The 16294-nt window shown below is 48.5% G+C and overlaps 25 non-coding genes across 25 annotated transcripts; all 25 read left to right on the top strand.

Annotated features, from left to right (window-relative positions):
• Positions 1-268: 268 nt before the first annotated feature.
• Positions 269-350, top strand: trnal-aag (transfer RNA leucine (anticodon AAG)). Its single transcript has one exon. It is a non-coding gene; the product is annotated as a tRNA-Leu (tRNA).
• A 1798-nt stretch (positions 351-2148) lies between these two features.
• trnal-aag (transfer RNA leucine (anticodon AAG)) lies at positions 2149-2230 on the top strand. Its single transcript has one exon. It is a non-coding gene; the product is annotated as a tRNA-Leu (tRNA).
• Positions 2231-2617: 387 nt separating this feature from the next.
• On the top strand, positions 2618-2699 carry trnal-uag (transfer RNA leucine (anticodon UAG)). Its single transcript has one exon. It is a non-coding gene; the product is annotated as a tRNA-Leu (tRNA).
• A 680-nt stretch (positions 2700-3379) lies between these two features.
• On the top strand, positions 3380-3461 carry trnal-aag (transfer RNA leucine (anticodon AAG)). The gene has a single exon. It is a non-coding gene; the product is annotated as a tRNA-Leu (tRNA).
• A 387-nt stretch (positions 3462-3848) lies between these two features.
• On the top strand, positions 3849-3929 carry trnal-uag (transfer RNA leucine (anticodon UAG)). The gene has a single exon. It is a non-coding gene; the product is annotated as a tRNA-Leu (tRNA).
• A 680-nt stretch (positions 3930-4609) lies between these two features.
• trnal-aag (transfer RNA leucine (anticodon AAG)) lies at positions 4610-4691 on the top strand. Its single transcript has one exon. It is a non-coding gene; the product is annotated as a tRNA-Leu (tRNA).
• A 375-nt stretch (positions 4692-5066) lies between these two features.
• On the top strand, positions 5067-5148 carry trnal-uag (transfer RNA leucine (anticodon UAG)). The gene has a single exon. It is a non-coding gene; the product is annotated as a tRNA-Leu (tRNA).
• Positions 5149-5828: 680 nt separating this feature from the next.
• On the top strand, positions 5829-5910 carry trnal-aag (transfer RNA leucine (anticodon AAG)). The gene has a single exon. It is a non-coding gene; the product is annotated as a tRNA-Leu (tRNA).
• Positions 5911-6297: 387 nt separating this feature from the next.
• On the top strand, positions 6298-6379 carry trnal-uag (transfer RNA leucine (anticodon UAG)). Its single transcript has one exon. It is a non-coding gene; the product is annotated as a tRNA-Leu (tRNA).
• Positions 6380-7059: 680 nt separating this feature from the next.
• On the top strand, positions 7060-7141 carry trnal-aag (transfer RNA leucine (anticodon AAG)). Its single transcript has one exon. It is a non-coding gene; the product is annotated as a tRNA-Leu (tRNA).
• Positions 7142-7528: 387 nt separating this feature from the next.
• trnal-uag (transfer RNA leucine (anticodon UAG)) lies at positions 7529-7610 on the top strand. Its single transcript has one exon. It is a non-coding gene; the product is annotated as a tRNA-Leu (tRNA).
• Positions 7611-8290: 680 nt separating this feature from the next.
• trnal-aag (transfer RNA leucine (anticodon AAG)) lies at positions 8291-8372 on the top strand. Its single transcript has one exon. It is a non-coding gene; the product is annotated as a tRNA-Leu (tRNA).
• A 387-nt stretch (positions 8373-8759) lies between these two features.
• On the top strand, positions 8760-8841 carry trnal-uag (transfer RNA leucine (anticodon UAG)). Its single transcript has one exon. It is a non-coding gene; the product is annotated as a tRNA-Leu (tRNA).
• Positions 8842-9521: 680 nt separating this feature from the next.
• Positions 9522-9603, top strand: trnal-aag (transfer RNA leucine (anticodon AAG)). Its single transcript has one exon. It is a non-coding gene; the product is annotated as a tRNA-Leu (tRNA).
• Positions 9604-9990: 387 nt separating this feature from the next.
• trnal-uag (transfer RNA leucine (anticodon UAG)) lies at positions 9991-10072 on the top strand. The gene has a single exon. It is a non-coding gene; the product is annotated as a tRNA-Leu (tRNA).
• Positions 10073-10752: 680 nt separating this feature from the next.
• Positions 10753-10834, top strand: trnal-aag (transfer RNA leucine (anticodon AAG)). Its single transcript has one exon. It is a non-coding gene; the product is annotated as a tRNA-Leu (tRNA).
• A 387-nt stretch (positions 10835-11221) lies between these two features.
• On the top strand, positions 11222-11303 carry trnal-uag (transfer RNA leucine (anticodon UAG)). Its single transcript has one exon. It is a non-coding gene; the product is annotated as a tRNA-Leu (tRNA).
• Positions 11304-11983: 680 nt separating this feature from the next.
• On the top strand, positions 11984-12065 carry trnal-aag (transfer RNA leucine (anticodon AAG)). Its single transcript has one exon. It is a non-coding gene; the product is annotated as a tRNA-Leu (tRNA).
• A 387-nt stretch (positions 12066-12452) lies between these two features.
• Positions 12453-12534, top strand: trnal-uag (transfer RNA leucine (anticodon UAG)). The gene has a single exon. It is a non-coding gene; the product is annotated as a tRNA-Leu (tRNA).
• A 680-nt stretch (positions 12535-13214) lies between these two features.
• trnal-aag (transfer RNA leucine (anticodon AAG)) lies at positions 13215-13296 on the top strand. Its single transcript has one exon. It is a non-coding gene; the product is annotated as a tRNA-Leu (tRNA).
• Positions 13297-13683: 387 nt separating this feature from the next.
• Positions 13684-13765, top strand: trnal-uag (transfer RNA leucine (anticodon UAG)). Its single transcript has one exon. It is a non-coding gene; the product is annotated as a tRNA-Leu (tRNA).
• Positions 13766-14445: 680 nt separating this feature from the next.
• On the top strand, positions 14446-14527 carry trnal-aag (transfer RNA leucine (anticodon AAG)). The gene has a single exon. It is a non-coding gene; the product is annotated as a tRNA-Leu (tRNA).
• A 387-nt stretch (positions 14528-14914) lies between these two features.
• trnal-uag (transfer RNA leucine (anticodon UAG)) lies at positions 14915-14996 on the top strand. The gene has a single exon. It is a non-coding gene; the product is annotated as a tRNA-Leu (tRNA).
• A 680-nt stretch (positions 14997-15676) lies between these two features.
• On the top strand, positions 15677-15758 carry trnal-aag (transfer RNA leucine (anticodon AAG)). Its single transcript has one exon. It is a non-coding gene; the product is annotated as a tRNA-Leu (tRNA).
• Positions 15759-16145: 387 nt separating this feature from the next.
• On the top strand, positions 16146-16227 carry trnal-uag (transfer RNA leucine (anticodon UAG)). The gene has a single exon. It is a non-coding gene; the product is annotated as a tRNA-Leu (tRNA).
• Positions 16228-16294: the final 67 nt, after the last annotated feature.

The following is a 16294-nucleotide window of genomic DNA, read 5'->3' as shown; positions in this document are numbered from 1 at the left end:
GTCAGAAGCGCTTCCTTTAGATTTCTGTGGGAGCTTTGGGAATCTCACCTAATTTTTGATTTCAAGCAAACCCCATGGCTTCATTCGTTGTGTCAGATGTAATTTCTAAACGATAGAACTCTGTAGGATTTGGGATCTCCAGGAGTATGACTCAGCACAGCAGGACCTTAAAGATGATTCTCTCCCGCCAACGAGGTCCTCGAAATCAACTGAGGCTGTCCGTGGAGCTGCACCCTCCCCGAAACTCACCAGAGAGTTTTCTCCAAAGGGTAGCGTGGCCGAGCGGTCCAAGGCGCTGGATTAAGGCTCCAGTCTCTCCGGGGGCGTGGGTCCGAATCCCACCGCTGCCAGCAGTTGTTTTAAAGAGGCTCTATTGCCAGCAGTCAGCCACGCCAGATGGATAGGCGCTTTGGAAGTCTCACGTGGATCGTTTCTCAATCGGAAGGCTGCAGCCTCCTGGGGGTCGCGTTTGTAGGCTGCGTACGTTATAAAGACTCTCTTATTTCAGAATACTAACAAATATCAAGTTGACTCTTATTCTTAGTTAATCGTAAACTGCTGTAATATGCTTGTGACTTGCGAATGTAATGTTCAGTTAACTTGAATGAAGCTGCCTTGATGCTCGATGCAGCCACATATGTGAGCTCCGAACAACCAAAGCAACCCCTTTAAGTGGTAGCGTGGCCGTGCGGTTTAAGGCAGGGGTTTTCAAACCTGTCCTGGAGGACCACTAGTACTGCACATTTTGCATGTTTCCCTTTTGTGACACACCTCATTCAGTTACCTTAGACACCCAGTTCAGGTCTTGAAGTCTCAACTAATGAGCTGAAGATTTAAACCAGGTGTGTCTAATGAGGGAGACATGCAAATTGTGCAGTACTAGTGGTCCTCCAGGACAGGTTTGAAAACCCCTGGTCTAAGGCGCTGTGACTTGTGAATGTAATGTTCAGTTAACTTGAATGAAGCTGGCTTGATGCTCGATGCAGCCTGCATATGCGAGCTCTGGGCAACAAAAGCAACCCCTTTAAGTGGTAGCGTGGCCGTGCGGTTTAAGGCAGGGGTTTTCAAACCTGTCCTGGAGGACCACTAGTACTGCACATTTTGCATGTTTCCCTTTTGTGACACACCTCATTCAGTTACCTTAGGCTCTGTTTACACGTACATGGTTATTTTTAAAAACTGAGAGATTTACCTTCGTTTGTGCCCCTCGTTTACACGCAAACGGAGAACTCGCCTCTGAAACCGATTGTTTTTAAAAACTCCGGCCAGAGTGGAGATCTTGAAAATCTTCGGTTGCACGGTTGCATGTAAAGTGAGACAAACGGATGTTTAAGCAGGCAACGTCACAGAGTATGCGCCAGAGCTCGCACCTACGTCAAAAGTGCGACCCATGTTTACATGTGACTGCTACTCTGCTCTGAACGCTTCCAAGATCACATTTATGTTCGTGCAAACTCGTTTCGTGTGTTTGTATTTGCAAATACAGCTGCTCCATTATGTCGAGGAGCAGAGACGAGTGCTCGGAGATAAGCAATTTAACGCGTGTTGGACTTCATGCGGCGCTGCAAGAACCGACAGACGGATGATGTCAAAGTACCGCGAGAGCGATTCGAAATTACACCTCTACGTGTGATTCCTCAACTCGCTCTCACGGTACGCTGACGTCATCAATCACCTACTGCAACAATTCCTCCCTCCAACATGAAGAACTAGTTCACGTCACCAACAGCGCGGCCGGTGATTGGCTTACGTGGGCTTGAGCGTCTCTTGACGGCAAATATGCACGGGTACGTGTAAATAAACACTTTTCTGAAAACTGACATGTATGCACGATATTATTTTTGAAACCGGAGAGGTTGAAATGTCCGTTTATGAAAATAGCCGCCCACGTGTAAACTTAGCCTTAGACACCCAGTTCAGGTCTTGCAGTCTCTACTAATGAGCTGAAGATTTAAACCAGGTGTGTCTAATGAGAGAGACATGCAAATTGTGCAGTACTAGTGGTCCTCCAGGACAGGTTTGAAAACCCCTGGTCTAAGGCGCTGTGACTTGTGAATGTAATGTTCAGTTAACTTGAATGAAGCTGGCTTGATGCTCGATGCAGCCTGCATATGCGAGCTCTGGGCAACAAAAGCAACCCCTTTAAGTGGTAGCGTGGCCGAGCGGTCTAAGGCGTTGGATTAAGGCTCCAGTCTCTTCGGGGGCGTGGGTTCGAATCCCACCGCTGCCAGGAGCAATTTTAAAGAGGCTCAATTGCCAGCAGTCGGGCACTGTATCAGATTTCTGTAAGATAATCTGGAAAATAAAGTGGTTTTGGCATGCAAGAACATCCCACGTGTTAATTGGTTTGTCAGAAGCGCTTCCTTTAGATTTCTGTGGGAGCTTTGGGAATCTCACCTAATTTTTGATTTCAAGCAAACCCCATGGCTTCATTCGTTGTGTCAGATGTAATTTCTAAACGATAGAACTCTGTAGGATTTGGGATCTCCAGGAGTATGACTCAGCACAGCAGGACCTTAAAGACGATTCTCTCCCGCCAACGAGGTCCTCGAAATCAACTGAGGCTGTCCGTGGGGCTGCACCCTCCCCGAAACTCACCAGAGAGCTTTCTCCAAAGGGTAGCGTGGCCGAGCGGTCCAAGGCGCTGGATTTAGGCTCCAGTCTCTCCGGGGGCGTGGGTTCGAATCCCACCGCTGCCAGCAGTTGTTTTAAAGAGGCTCTATTGCCAGCAGTCAGCCACGCCAGATGGATAGGCGCTTTGGAAGTCTCACGTGGATCGTTTCTCAATCGGAAGGCTGCAGCCTCCTGGGGGTCGCGTTTCTAGGCTGCGTACGTTATAAAGACTCTCTTATTTCAGAATACTAACAAATATCAAGTTGACTCTTATTCTTAGTTAATCGTAAACTGCTGTAATATGCTTGTGACTTGCGAATGTAATGTTCAGTTAACTTGAATGAAGCTGCCTTGATGCTCGATGCAGCCGCATATGTGAGCTCCGGACAACCAAAGCAACCCCTTTAAGTGGTAGCGTGGCCGTGCGGTTTAAGGCAGGGGTTTTCAAACCTGTCCTGGAGGACCACTAGTACTGCACATTTTGCATGTTTCCCTTTTGTGACACACCTCATTCAGTTACCTTAGACACCCAGTTCAGGTCTTGCAGTCTCTACTAATGAGCTGAAGATTTAAACCAGGTGTGTCTAATGAGGGAGACATGCAAATTGTGCAGTACTAGTGGTCCTCCAGGACAGGTTTGAAAACCCCTGGTCTAAGGCGCTGTGACTTGTGAATGTAATGTTCTGTTAACTTGAATGAAGCTGGCTTGATGCTCGATGCAGCCTGCATATGCGAGCTCTGCGCAACAAAAGCAATCCCTTTAAGTGGTAGCGTGGCCGAGCGGTCTAAGGCGCTGGATTAAGGCTCCAGTCATTTCGGGGGCGTGGGTTCGAATCCCACCGCTGCCAGGAGCAATTTTAAAGAGGCTCAATTGCCAGCAGTCGGGCACTGTATCAGATTTCTGTAAGATAATCTGGAAAATAAAGTGGTTTTGGCATGCAAGAACATCCCACGTGTTAATTGGTTTGTCAGAAGCGCTTCCTTTAGATTTCTGTGGGAGTTTTGGGAATCTCACCTAATTTTTGATTTCAAGCAAACCCCATGGCTTCATTCGTTGTGTCAGATGTAATTTCTAAACGATAGATCTCTGTAGGATTTGGGATCTCCAGGAGTATGACTCAGCACAGCAGGACCTTAAAGACGATTCTCTCCCGCCAACGAGGTCCTCGAAATCAACTGAGGCTGTCCGTGGGGCTGCACCTTCCCCGAAACTCACCAGAGAGCTTTCTCCAAAGGGTAGCGTGGCCGAGCGGCCCAAGGCGCTGGATTTAGGCTCCAGACTCTCCGGGGCGTGGGTTCGAATCCCACCGCTGCCAGCAGTTGTTTTAAAGAGGCTCTATTGCCAGCAGTCAGCCACGCCAGATGGATAGGCGCTTTGGAAGTCTCACGTGGATCGTTTCTCAATCGGAAGGCTGCAGCCTCCTCGGGGTCGCGTTTCTAGGCTGCGTACGTTATAAAGACTCTCTTATTTCAGAATACTAACAAATATCAAGTTGACTCTTATTCTTAGTTAATCGTAAACTGTTGTAATATGTTTGTGACTTGCGAATGTAATGTTCAGTTAACTTGAATGAAGCTGCCTTGATGCTCGATGCAGCCGCATATGTGAGCTCTGGACAACCAAAGCAACCCCTTTAAGTGGTAGCGTGGCCGTGCGGTTTAAGGCAGGGGTTTTCAAACCTGTCCTGGAGGACCACTAGTACTGCACATTTTGCATGTTTCCCTTTTGTGACACACCTCATTCAGTTACCTTAGACACCCAGTTCAGGTCTTACAGTCTCTACTAATGAGCTGAAGATTTAAACCAGGTGTGTCTAATGAGGGAGACATGCAAATTGTATAGTACTAGTGGTCCTCCAGGACAGGTTTGAAAACCCCTGGTCTAAGGCGCTGTGACTTGAGAATGTAATGTTCTGTTAACTTGAATGAAGCTGGCTTGATGCTCGATGCAGCCTGCATATGCGAGCTCTGCACAACAAAAGCAATCCCTTTAAGTGGTAGCGTGGCCGAGCGGTCTAAGGCGCTGGGTTAAGGCTCCAGTCTCTTCGGGGGCGTGGGTTCGAATCCCACCACTGCCAGGAGCAATTTTAAAGAGGCTCAATTGCCAGCAGTCGGGCACTGTATCAGATTTCTGTAAGATAATCTGGAAAATAAAGTGGTTTTGGCATGCAAGAACATCCCACGTGTTAATTGCTTTGTCAGAAGCGCTTCCTTTAGATTTCTGTGGGAGCTTTGGGAATCTCACCTAATTTTTGATTTCAAGCAAACCCCATGGCTTCATTCGTTGTGTCAGATGTAATTTCTAAACGATAGAACTCTGTAGGATTTGGGATCTCCAGGAGCTATGACTCAGCACAGACGATTCTCTCCCGCCAACGAGGTCCTCGAAATCAACTGAGGCTGTCCGTGGAGCTGCACCCTCCCCGAAACTCACCAGAGAGCTTTCTCCAAAGGGTAGCGTGGCCGAGCGGTCCAAGGCGCTGGATTTAGGCTCCAGTCTCTCCGGGGGCGTGGGTTCGAATCCCACCGCTGCCAGCAGTTGTTTTAAAGAGGCTCTATTGCCAGCAGTCAGCCACGCCAGATGGATAGGCGCTTTGGAAGTCTCACGTGGATCGTTTCTCAATCGGAAGGCTGCAGCCTCCTGGGGGTCGCGTTTCTAGGCTGCGTACGTTATAAAGACTCTCTTATTTCAGAATACTAACAAATATCAAGTTGACTCTTATTCTTAGTTAATCGTAAACTGCTGTAATATGCTTGTGACTTGCGAATGTAATGTTCAGTTAACTTGAATGAAGCTGCCTTGATGCTCGATGCAGCCGCATATGTGAGCTCCGGACAACCAAAGCAACCCCTTTAAGTGGTAGCGTGGCCGTGCGGTTTAAGGCAGGGGTTTTCAAACCTGTCCTGGAGGACCACTAGTACTGCACATTTTGCATGTTTCCCTTTTGTGACACACCTCATTCAGTTACCTTAGACACCCAGTTCAGGTCTTGCAGTCTCTACTAATGAGCTGAAGATTTAAACCAGGTGTGTCTAATGAGGGAGACATGCAAATTGTGCAGTACTAGTGGTCCTCCAGGACAGGTTTGAAAACCCCTGGTCTAAGGCGCTGTGACTTGTGAATGTAATGTTCTGTTAACTTGAATGAAGCTGGCTTGATGCTCGATGCAGCCTGCATATGCGAGCTCTGCGCAACAAAAGCAATCCCTTTAAGTGGTAGCGTGGCCGAGCGGTCTAAGGCGCTGGATTAAGGCTCCAGTCTCTTCGGGGGCGTGGGTTCGAATCCCACCGCTGCCAGGAGCAATTTTAAAGAGGCTCAATTGCCAGCAGTCGGGCACTGTATCAGATTTCTGTAAGATAATCTGGAAAATAAAGTGGTTTTGGCATGCAAGAACATCCCACGTGTTAATTGGTTTGTCAGAAGCGCTTCCTTTAGATTTCTGTGGGAGCTTTGGGAATCTCACCTAATTTTTGATTTCAAGCAAACCCCATGGCTTCATTCGTTGTGTCAGATGTAATTTCTAAACGATAGAACTCTGTAGGATTTGGGATCTCCAGGAGTATGACTCAGCACAGCAGGACCTTAAAGACGATTCTCTCCCGCCAACGAGGTCCTCGAAATCAACTGAGGCTGTCCGTGGAGCTGCACCCTCCCCGAAACTCACCAGAGAGCTTTCTCCAAAGGGTAGCGTGGCCGAGCGGTCCAAGGCGCTGGATTTAGGCTCCAGTCTCTCCGGGGGCGTGGGTTCGAATCCCACCGCTGCCAGCAGTTGTTTTAAAGAGGCTCTATTGCCAGCAGTCAGCCACGCCAGATGGATAGGCGCTTTGGAAGTCTCACGTGGATCGTTTCTCAATCGGAAGGCTGCAGCCTCCTGGGGGTCGCGTTTCTAGGCTGCGTACGTTATAAAGACTCTCTTATTTCAGAATACTAACAAATATCAAGTTGACTCTTATTCTTAGTTAATCGTAAACTGCTGTAATATGCTTGTGACTTGCGAATGTAATGTTCAGTTAACTTGAATGAAGCTGCCTTGATGCTCGATGCAGCCGCATATGTGAGCTCCGGACAACCAAAGCAACCCCTTTAAGTGGTAGCGTGGCCGTGCGGTTTAAGGCAGGGGTTTTCAAACCTGTCCTGGAGGACCACTAGTACTGCACATTTTGCATGTTTCCCTTTTGTGACACACCTCATTCAGTTACCTTAGACACCCAGTTCAGGTCTTGCAGTCTCTACTAATGAGCTGAAGATTTAAACCAGGTGTGTCTAATGAGGGAGACATGCAAATTGTGCAGTACTAGTGGTCCTCCAGGACAGGTTTGAAAACCCCTGGTCTAAGGCGCTGTGACTTGTGAATGTAATGTTCAGTTAACTTGAATGAAGCTGGCTTGATGCTCGATGCAGCCTGCATATGCGAGCTCTGGGCAACAAAAGCAACCCCTTTAAGTGGTAGCGTGGCCGAGCGGTCTAAGGCGCTGGATTAAGGCTCCAGTCTCTTCGGGGGCGTGGGTTCGAATCCCACCGCTGCCAGGAGCAATTTTAAAGAGGCTCAATTGCCAGCAGTCGGGCACTGTATCAGATTTCTGTAAGATAATCTGGAAAATAAAGTGGTTTTGGCATGCAAGAACATCCCACGTGTTAATTGGTTTGTCAGAAGCGCTTCCTTTAGATTTCTGTGGGAGCTTTGGGAATCTCACCTAATTTTTGATTTCAAGCAAACCCCATGGCTTCATTCGTTGTGTCAGATGTAATTTCTAAACGATAGAACTCTGTAGGATTTGGGATCTCCAGGAGTATGACTCAGCACAGCAGGACCTTAAAGACGATTCTCTCCCGCCAACGAGGTCCTCGAAATCAACTGAGGCTGTCCGTGGAGCTGCACCCTCCCCGAAACTCACCAGAGAGCTTTCTCCAAAGGGTAGCGTGGCCGAGCGGTCCAAGGCGCTGGATTTAGGCTCCAGTCTCTCCGGGGGCGTGGGTTCGAATCCCACCGCTGCCAGCAGTTGTTTTAAAGAGGCTCTATTGCCAGCAGTCAGCCACGCCAGATGGATAGGCGCTTTGGAAGTCTCACGTGGATCGTTTCTCAATCGGAAGGCTGCAGCCTCCTGGGGGTCGCGTTTCTAGGCTGCGTACGTTATAAAGACTCTCTTATTTCAGAATACTAACAAATATCAAGTTGACTCTTATTCTTAGTTAATCGTAAACTGCTGTAATATGCTTGTGACTTGCGAATGTAATGTTCAGTTAACTTGAATGAAGCTGCCTTGATGCTCGATGCAGCCGCATATGTGAGCTCCGGACAACCAAAGCAACCCCTTTAAGTGGTAGCGTGGCCGTGCGGTTTAAGGCAGGGGTTTTCAAACCTGTCCTGGAGGACCACTAGTACTGCACATTTTGCATGTTTCCCTTTTGTGACACACCTCATTCAGTTACCTTAGACACCCAGTTCAGGTCTTGCAGTCTCTACTAATGAGCTGAAGATTTAAACCAGGTGTGTCTAATGAGGGAGACATGCAAATTGTGCAGTACTAGTGGTCCTCCAGGACAGGTTTGAAAACCCCTGGTCTAAGGCGCTGTGACTTGTGAATGTAATGTTCAGTTAACTTGAATGAAGCTGGCTTGATGCTCGATGCAGCCTGCATATGCGAGCTCTGGGCAACAAAAGCAACCCCTTTAAGTGGTAGCGTGGCCGAGCGGTCTAAGGCGCTGGATTAAGGCTCCAGTCTCTTCGGGGGCGTGGGTTCGAATCCCACCGCTGCCAGGAGCAATTTTAAAGAGGCTCAATTGCCAGCAGTCGGGCACTGTATCAGATTTCTGTAAGATAATCTGGAAAATAAAGTGGTTTTGGCATGCAAGAACATCCCACGTGTTAATTGGTTTGTCAGAAGCGCTTCCTTTAGATTTCTGTGGGAGCTTTGGGAATCTCACCTAATTTTTGATTTCAAGCAAACCCCATGGCTTCATTCGTTGTGTCAGATGTAATTTCTAAACGATAGAACTCTGTAGGATTTGGGATCTCCAGGAGTATGACTCAGCACAGCAGGACCTTAAAGACGATTCTCTCCCGCCAACGAGGTCCTCGAAATCAACTGAGGCTGTCCGTGGAGCTGCACCCTCCCCGAAACTCACCAGAGAGCTTTCTCCAAAGGGTAGCGTGGCCGAGCGGTCCAAGGCGCTGGATTTAGGCTCCAGTCTCTCCGGGGGCGTGGGTTCGAATCCCACCGCTGCCAGCAGTTGTTTTAAAGAGGCTCTATTGCCAGCAGTCAGCCACGCCAGATGGATAGGCGCTTTGGAAGTCTCACGTGGATCGTTTCTCAATCGGAAGGCTGCAGCCTCCTGGGGGTCGCGTTTCTAGGCTGCGTACGTTATAAAGACTCTCTTATTTCAGAATACTAACAAATATCAAGTTGACTCTTATTCTTAGTTAATCGTAAACTGCTGTAATATGCTTGTGACTTGCGAATGTAATGTTCAGTTAACTTGAATGAAGCTGCCTTGATGCTCGATGCAGCCGCATATGTGAGCTCCGGACAACCAAAGCAACCCCTTTAAGTGGTAGCGTGGCCGTGCGGTTTAAGGCAGGGGTTTTCAAACCTGTCCTGGAGGACCACTAGTACTGCACATTTTGCATGTTTCCCTTTTGTGACACACCTCATTCAGTTACCTTAGACACCCAGTTCAGGTCTTGCAGTCTCTACTAATGAGCTGAAGATTTAAACCAGGTGTGTCTAATGAGGGAGACATGCAAATTGTGCAGTACTAGTGGTCCTCCAGGACAGGTTTGAAAACCCCTGGTCTAAGGCGCTGTGACTTGTGAATGTAATGTTCAGTTAACTTGAATGAAGCTGGCTTGATGCTCGATGCAGCCTGCATATGCGAGCTCTGGGCAACAAAAGCAACCCCTTTAAGTGGTAGCGTGGCCGAGCGGTCTAAGGCGCTGGATTAAGGCTCCAGTCTCTTCGGGGGCGTGGGTTCGAATCCCACCGCTGCCAGGAGCAATTTTAAAGAGGCTCAATTGCCAGCAGTCGGGCACTGTATCAGATTTCTGTAAGATAATCTGGAAAATAAAGTGGTTTTGGCATGCAAGAACATCCCACGTGTTAATTGGTTTGTCAGAAGCGCTTCCTTTAGATTTCTGTGGGAGCTTTGGGAATCTCACCTAATTTTTGATTTCAAGCAAACCCCATGGCTTCATTCGTTGTGTCAGATGTAATTTCTAAACGATAGAACTCTGTAGGATTTGGGATCTCCAGGAGTATGACTCAGCACAGCAGGACCTTAAAGACGATTCTCTCCCGCCAACGAGGTCCTCGAAATCAACTGAGGCTGTCCGTGGAGCTGCACCCTCCCCGAAACTCACCAGAGAGCTTTCTCCAAAGGGTAGCGTGGCCGAGCGGTCCAAGGCGCTGGATTTAGGCTCCAGTCTCTCCGGGGGCGTGGGTTCGAATCCCACCGCTGCCAGCAGTTGTTTTAAAGAGGCTCTATTGCCAGCAGTCAGCCACGCCAGATGGATAGGCGCTTTGGAAGTCTCACGTGGATCGTTTCTCAATCGGAAGGCTGCAGCCTCCTGGGGGTCGCGTTTCTAGGCTGCGTACGTTATAAAGACTCTCTTATTTCAGAATACTAACAAATATCAAGTTGACTCTTATTCTTAGTTAATCGTAAACTGCTGTAATATGCTTGTGACTTGCGAATGTAATGTTCAGTTAACTTGAATGAAGCTGCCTTGATGCTCGATGCAGCCGCATATGTGAGCTCCGGACAACCAAAGCAACCCCTTTAAGTGGTAGCGTGGCCGTGCGGTTTAAGGCAGGGGTTTTCAAACCTGTCCTGGAGGACCACTAGTACTGCACATTTTGCATGTTTCCCTTTTGTGACACACCTCATTCAGTTACCTTAGACACCCAGTTCAGGTCTTGCAGTCTCTACTAATGAGCTGAAGATTTAAACCAGGTGTGTCTAATGAGGGAGACATGCAAATTGTGCAGTACTAGTGGTCCTCCAGGACAGGTTTGAAAACCCCTGGTCTAAGGCGCTGTGACTTGTGAATGTAATGTTCAGTTAACTTGAATGAAGCTGGCTTGATGCTCGATGCAGCCTGCATATGCGAGCTCTGCGCAACAAAAGCAACCCCTTTAAGTGGTAGCGTGGCCGAGCGGTCTAAGGCGCTGGATTAAGGCTCCAGTCTCTTCGGGGGCGTGGGTTCGAATCCCACCGCTGCCAGGAGCAATTTTAAAGAGGCTCAATTGCCAGCAGTCGGGCACTGTATCAGATTTCTGTAAGATAATCTGGAAAATAAAGTGGTTTTGGCATGCAAGAACATCCCACGTGTTAATTGGTTTGTCAGAAGCGCTTCCTTTAGATTTCTGTGGGAGCTTTGGGAATCTCACCTAATTTTTGATTTCAAGCAAACCCCATGGCTTCATTCGTTGTGTCAGATGTAATTTCTAAACGATAGAACTCTGTAGGATTTGGGATCTCCAGGAGTATGACTCAGCACAGCAGGACCTTAAAGACGATTCTCTCCCGCCAACGAGGTCCTCGAAATCAACTGAGGCTGTCCGTGGAGCTGCACCCTCCCCGAAACTCACCAGAGAGCTTTCTCCAAAGGGTAGCGTGGCCGAGCGGTCCAAGGCGCTGGATTTAGGCTCCAGTCTCTCCGGGGGCGTGGGTTCGAATCCCACCGCTGCCAGCAGTTGTTTTAAAGAGGCTCTATTGCCAGCAGTCAGCCACGCCAGATGGATAGGCGCTTTGGAAGTCTCACGTGGATCGTTTCTCAATCGGAAGGCTGCAGCCTCCTGGGGGTCGCGTTTCTAGGCTGCGTACGTTATAAAGACTCTCTTATTTCAGAATACTAACAAATATCAAGTTGACTCTTATTCTTAGTTAATCGTAAACTGCTGTAATATGCTTGTGACTTGCGAATGTAATGTTCAGTTAACTTGAATGAAGCTGCCTTGATGCTCGATGCAGCCGCATATGTGAGCTCCGGACAACCAAAGCAACCCCTTTAAGTGGTAGCGTGGCCGTGCGGTTTAAGGCAGGGGTTTTCAAACCTGTCCTGGAGGACCACTAGTACTGCACATTTTGCATGTTTCCCTTTTGTGACACACCTCATTCAGTTACCTTAGACACCCAGTTCAGGTCTTGCAGTCTCTACTAATGAGCTGAAGATTTAAACCAGGTGTGTCTAATGAGGGAGACATGCAAATTGTGCAGTACTAGTGGTCCTCCAGGACAGGTTTGAAAACCCCTGGTCTAAGGCGCTGTGACTTGTGAATGTAATGTTCTGTTAACTTGAATGAAGCTGGCTTGATGCTCGATGCAGCCTGCATATGCGAGCTCTGCGCAACAAAAGCAACCCCTTTAAGTGGTAGCGTGGCCGAGCGGTCTAAGGCGCTGGATTAAGGCTCCAGTCTCTTCGGGGGCGTGGGTTCGAATCCCACCGCTGCCAGGAGCAATTTTAAAGAGGCTCAATTGCCAGCAGTCGGGCACTGTATCAGATTTCTGTAAGATAATCTGGAAAATAAAGTGGTTTTGGCATGCAAGAACATCCCACGTGTTAATTGGTTTGTCAGAAGCGCTTCCTTTAGATTTCTGTGGGAGCTTTGGGAATCTCACCTAATTTTTGATTTCAAGCAAACCCCATGGCTTCATTCGTTGTGTCAGATGTAATTTCTAAACGATAGAACTCTGTAGGATTTGGGATCTCCAGGAGTATGACTCAGCACAGCAGGACCTTAAAGACGATTCTCTCCCGCCAACGAGGTCCTCGAAATCAACTGAGGCTGTCCGTGGAGCTGCACCCTCCCCGAAACTCACCAGAGAGCTTTCTCCAAAGGGTAGCGTGGCCGAGCGGTCCAAGGCGCTGGATTTAGGCTCCAGTCTCTCCGGGGGCGTGGGTTCGAATCCCACCGCTGCCAGCAGTTGTTTTAAAGAGGCTCTATTGCCAGCAGTCAGCCACGCCAGATGGATAGGCGCTTTGGAAGTCTCACGTGGATCGTTTCTCAATCGGAAGGCTGCAGCCTCCTGGGGGTCGCGTTTCTAGGCTGCGTACGTTATAAAGACTCTCTTATTTCAGAATACTAACAAATATCAAGTTGACTCTTATTCTTAGTTAATCGTAAACTGCTGTAATATGCTTGTGACTTGCGAATGTAATGTTCAGTTAACTTGAATGAAGCTGCCTTGATGCTCGATGCAGCCGCATATGTGAGCTCCGGACAACCAAAGCAACCCCTTTAAGTGGTAGCGTGGCCGTGCGGTTTAAGGCAGGGGTTTTCAAACCTGTCCTGGAGGACCACTAGTACTGCACATTTTGCATGTTTCCCTTTTGTGACACACCTCATTCAGTTACCTTAGACACCCAGTTCAGGTCTTGCAGTCTCTACTAATGAGCTGAAGATTTAAACCAGGTGTGTCTAATGAGGGAGACATGCAAATTGTGCAGTACTAGTGGTCCTCCAGGACAGGTTTGAAAACCCCTGGTCTAAGGCGCTGTGACTTGTGAATGTAATGTTCAGTTAACTTGAATGAAGCTGGCTTGATGCTCGATGCAGCCTGCATATGCGAGCTCTGGGCAACAAAAGCAACCCCTTTAAGTGGTAGCGTGGCCGAGCGGTCTAAGGCGCTGGATTAAGGCTCCAGTCTCTTCGGGGGCGTGGGTTCGAATCCCACCGCTGCCAGGAGCAATTTTAAAGAGGCTCAATTGCCAGCAGTCGGGCACTGTATCAGATTTCTGTAAGATAATCTGGAAAATAAAGTGGTTTTGGCATGCAAGAACATCCCACGTGTTAATTGGTTTGTCAGAAGCGCTTCCTTTAGATTTCTGTGGGAGCTTTGGGAATCTCACCTAATTTTTGATTTCAAGCAAACCCCATGGCTTCATTCGTTGTGTCAGATGTAATTTCTAAACGATAGAACTCTGTAGGATTTGGGATCTCCAGGAGTATGACTCAGCACAGCAGGACCTTAAAGACGATTCTCTCCCGCCAACGAGGTCCTCGAAATCAACTGAGGCTGTCCGTGGAGCTGCACCCTCCCCGAAACTCACCAGAGAGCTTTCTCCAAAGGGTAGCGTGGCCGAGCGGTCCAAGGCGCTGGATTTAGGCTCCAGTCTCTCCGGGGGCGTGGGTTCGAATCCCACCGCTGCCAGCAGTTGTTTTAAAGAGGCTCTATTGCCAGCAGTCAGCCACGCCAGATGGATAGGCGCTTTGGAAGTCTCACGTGGATCGTTTCTCAATCGGAAGGCTGCAGCCTCCTGGGGGTCGCGTTTCTAGGCTGCGTACGTTATAAAGACTCTCTTATTTCAGAATACTAACAAATATCAAGTTGACTCTTATTCTTAGTTAATCGTAAACTGCTGTAATATGCTTGTGACTTGCGAATGTAATGTTCAGTTAACTTGAATGAAGCTGCCTTGATGCTCGATGCAGCCGCATATGTGAGCTCCGGACAACCAAAGCAACCCCTTTAAGTGGTAGCGTGGCCGTGCGGTTTAAGGCAGGGGTTTTCAAACCTGTCCTGGAGGACCACTAGTACTGCACATTTTGCATGTTTCCCTTTTGTGACACACCTCATTCAGTTACCTTAGACACCCAGTTCAGGTCTTGCAGTCTCTACTAATGAGCTGAAGATTTAAACCAGGTGTGTCTAATGAGGGAGACATGCAAATTGTGCAGTACTAGTGGTCCTCCAGGACAGGTTTGAAAACCCCTGGTCTAAGGCGCTGTGACTTGTGAATGTAATGTTCAGTTAACTTGAATGAAGCTGGCTTGATGCTCGATGCAGCCTGCATATGCGAGCTCTGGGCAACAAAAGCAACCCCTTTAAGTGGTAGCGTGGCCGAGCGGTCTAAGGCGCTGGATTAAGGCTCCAGTCTCTTCGGGGGCGTGGGTTCGAATCCCACCGCTGCCAGGAGCAATTTTAAAGAGGCTCAATTGCCAGCAGTCGGGCACTGTATCAGATTTCTGTAAGATAATCTGGAAAATAAAGTGGTTTTGGCATGCAAGAACATCCCACGTGTTAATTGGTTTGTCAGAAGCGCTTCCTTTAGATTTCTGTGGGAGCTTTGGGAATCTCACCTAATTTTTGATTTCAAGCAAACCCCATGGCTTCATTCGTTGTGTCAGATGTAATTTCTAAACGATAGAACTCTGTAGGATTTGGGATCTCCAGGAGTATGACTCAGCACAGCAGGACCTTAAAGACGATTCTCTCCCGCCAACGAGGTCCTCGAAATCAACTGAGGCTGTCCGTGGAGCTGCACCCTCCCCGAAACTCACCAGAGAGCTTTCTCCAAAGGGTAGCGTGGCCGAGCGGTCCAAGGCGCTGGATTTAGGCTCCAGTCTCTCCGGGGGCGTGGGTTCGAATCCCACCGCTGCCAGCAGTTGTTTTAAAGAGGCTCTATTGCCAGCAGTCAGCCACGCCAGATGGATAGGCGCTTTGGAAGTCTCACGTGGATCGTTTCTCAATCGGAAGGCTGCAGCCTCCTGGGGGTCGCGTTTCTAGGCTGCGTACGTTATAAAGACTCTCTTATTTCAGAATACTAACAAATATCAAGTTGACTCTTATTCTTAGTTAATCGTAAACTGCTGTAATATGCTTGTGACTTGCGAATGTAATGTTCAGTTAACTTGAATGAAGCTGCCTTGATGCTCGATGCAGCCGCATATGTGAGCTCCGGACAACCAAAGCAACCCCTTTAAGTGGTAGCGTGGCCGTGCGGTTTAAGGCAGGGGTTTTCAAACCTGTCCTGGAGGACCACTAGTACTGCACATTTTGCATGTTTCCCTTTTGTGACACACCTCATTCAGTTACCTTAGACACCCAGTTCAGGTCTTGCAGTCTCTACTAATGAGCTGAAGATTTAAACCAGGTGTGTCTAATGAGGGAGACATGCAAATTGTGCAGTACTAGTGGTCCTCCAGGACAGGTTTGAAAACCCCTGGTCTAAGGCGCTGTGACTTGTGAATGTAATGTTCTGTTAACTTGAATGAAGCTGGCTTGATGCTCGATGCAGCCTGCATATGCGAGCTCTGCGCAACAAAAGCAACCCCTTTAAGTGGTAGCGTGGCCGAGCGGTCTAAGGCGCTGGATTAAGGCTCCAGTCTCTTCGGGGGCGTGGGTTCGAATCCCACCGCTGCCAGGAGCAATTTTAAAGAGGCTCAATTGCCAGCAGTCGGGCACTGTATCAGATTTCTGTAAGATAATCTGGAAAATAAAGTGGTTTTGGCATGCAAGAACATCCCACGTGTTAATTGGTTTGTCAGAAGCGCTTCCTTTAGATTTCTGTGGGAGCTTTGGGAATCTCACCTAATTTTTGATTTCAAGCAAACCCCATGGCTTCATTCGTTGTGTCAGATGTAATTTCTAAACGATAGAACTCTGTAGGATTTGGGATCTCCAGGAGTATGACTCAGCACAGCAGGACCTTAAAGACGATTCTCTCCCGCCAACGAGGTCCTCGAAATCAACTGAGGCTGTCCGTGGAGCTGCACCCTCCCCGAAACTCACCAGAGAGCTTTCTCCAAAGGGTAGCGTGGCCGAGCGGTCCAAGGCGCTGGATTTAGGCTCCAGTCTCTCCGGGGGCGTGGGTTCGAATCCCACCGCTGCCAGCAGTTGTTTTAAAGAGGCTCTATTGCCAGCAGTCAGCCACGCCAGATGGATAGGCGCTTTGGAAGT

The sequence above is a fragment of the Misgurnus anguillicaudatus genome, chromosome 25 (genome assembly GCF_027580225.2).
Source record: "Misgurnus anguillicaudatus chromosome 25, ASM2758022v2, whole genome shotgun sequence".
Classification (NCBI taxonomy): Eukaryota; Metazoa; Chordata; class Actinopteri; order Cypriniformes; family Cobitidae; genus Misgurnus; species Misgurnus anguillicaudatus.
This window is presented reverse-complemented; position numbering and strand designations above follow the sequence as displayed.